This window comes from Capricornis sumatraensis, chromosome 2, assembly GCF_032405125.1.
Source record: "Capricornis sumatraensis isolate serow.1 chromosome 2, serow.2, whole genome shotgun sequence".
NCBI classification, from domain to species: domain Eukaryota; kingdom Metazoa; phylum Chordata; class Mammalia; order Artiodactyla; family Bovidae; genus Capricornis; species Capricornis sumatraensis.
The window spans coordinates 144,510,388-144,512,655 of record NC_091070.1 but is presented as its reverse complement, the minus strand read 5'-3'; positions in this window follow the sequence as shown (position 1 = coordinate 144,512,655).

Below are 2,268 nucleotides of genomic sequence, written 5' to 3'. Positions count from 1 at the left end.
ACAAGATATTAAAAAAAAAAAAAAAATTAAAGGCAGAGGTAACACCTAGTTACCCCAGAGCCTCTCTGAAATTCTAAAGGCACACCAGAACTGGGGGTGGGAGAGCTAAGATTGCTAAATTAAAAGACACTTTAAAAATCAAATAAAGGATGCCATTAGGTTAAGTAAAAAGGGAGTTTCCATTGCTAAAAATTAAGGGCAAAACACTGATGCATGAATAAAGTCAGTGCTTTTCATGATCCCAAACATGTCTCATGGGATTAAAGCTCTGTAGTCAAAGTCATGGGACATATTATTAACCTAACTCGCTAGTGAACACTCATTAGCTCAACAGAAGCTCACAAGCTCCAGAACACAGTTCGTTAATAAGACATCCATCCTGCGTCTCCAACAGCCCGGGTCAGCACAAGCGACTGCTCTCTCAGTACAGTCACTAAGCTGGCACTAATTCTTAAGCGCCTCGCAAAAAGCTCTGGCAGAAAGAAAACAGGAGACACTTACCTTGGGAAGCAAAGGCAGCCTATCCAACTTCCGGTTTTGTTAACAACTCCTATCTCTTTCTCAGCAGCTGGGTGGAGCCAGCTTACCCATAAGAAGAGAGTTTCCCAAACCAAGCAGCAAAACAGGATTTGCAAGCCCGGCACTAGTCTCAGGACTCTGTTTCTGAGAATTAACCCTTCTGTTCTACGCAAAGAAACAATTTTACCATTACCAACTAATCACTGTTTCGCCGAGAAAATTAAATTTTTGTCTTTAACTATAAAACCATTTGAAATACAACCTGCTCTGTATAATGCTAAGTAAAGACAGAGAACCTGTTTGTGCTTAGGTAAGGGTTGCCAACTTTAGCAAAATAAAGCTTAGGATGTTAAATTCAAATTTCAGATAAACAACCAATCATTCATTCATATAAGCATTATCCTGTGCAATATTGATGACACATTTATATTAAAAAATCATTCATTGTTTCCCTAAAATTCAAATTTACCTTCTATTTTATCTGACAGGGCTTCCCTAATTGCTCAGTTGGTAAAGAATCCGCCTGCAATGCAGGAGACTCTGGTTTGATTCTTGGGTTAGGAAGATCTGCTGGTGAAGGGATAGGCTACTCACCCCAGTATTCTTGGGCTTCCCTTGTGGCTCAGCTGGTGAAGAATCTGCCTGCGCAATGCGGGAGACCTGGGTTCCATCCCTGAGCTGGGAAGATCACCCAACCATCCCTGGTTGGGAAGATCGCCTGGAGAAGGCCTCTATGCTAGCCTGGAGAATTCCATGGACTGTATAGTCCATGGGGTCACAAATGGTCCGACATGACTGAGCGACTTTCACTTAGCTTAGCTTAGTTTAGCTTAGTTTATCTGGCAACCTTATCTAGGGAATAACAATAATTAGCAGACTATTCCAATTAACTACAAAAGGTGTAATAGAATCAGACTGCGTTAAAAATAAAACCTTTGAAAGTGCAAGTGACGTAATGCAAAAGAATTCTTTTATGACGCAAATTTTACTTTGGGGCTTCCCGTGAGGCTCAGTGATAAAGAATCTACCTGTCAATGCATGAGACTTAACAGTCGTAGGTTGGATCCCTGGGTGGCGGGGGAAGATCGCCTGGAGGTGGGAATGACAACCTACTCCTGTATTCTTGCCAGGATAATCCCATGGACAGAGTTGCCTAGTGGGCTACAGTCCATGGGGTCACAAAAATTTGGACAGACTCAGGCTGAGTATGCACATCTTGGAATTTAGGAGTTTTGTTTGTTTTTGTTTGTTTTTGTTTCTTTTGAAAGTCTTTAAGCTTTGTTTTGCAAAGATTTTTTTGTCCAAAAAAAAAAAATCAGGGCTAGGAAAAGATAGTAGTAAATACCTCAGACCATGACTAGTATGTGCAGACTGAAAAACAGACTGTCACACATGCCTTGACTTGTGATCACTAGTTGGCAATCACATTAGTAAATTTTCTAAAACTATTTCAAAAAAGGAAAAGAGTAGGGGAAGAACACCATCACTTTAATCTTTACGAACTTGCCACAAATTAACAAAAGCCCCCTCTACAGGATTTTAGAGAGAAGCTTTAAATAAAGAAGACTCTGATTTTCTATCCTAAAGCTGCTTGGAACGTGAATGGACTTAAACTGAGTCAGTTGAACTTCAGTCCTTCCATTTTAAGGGTCAAGTGGTGACATAACTTTCTCTAGTTATAATTAGACTCTTTCCAGGAATAGTCCCCAGTGAACACTTTACATGCCAAAAGCATGACAAAAAGTCTAT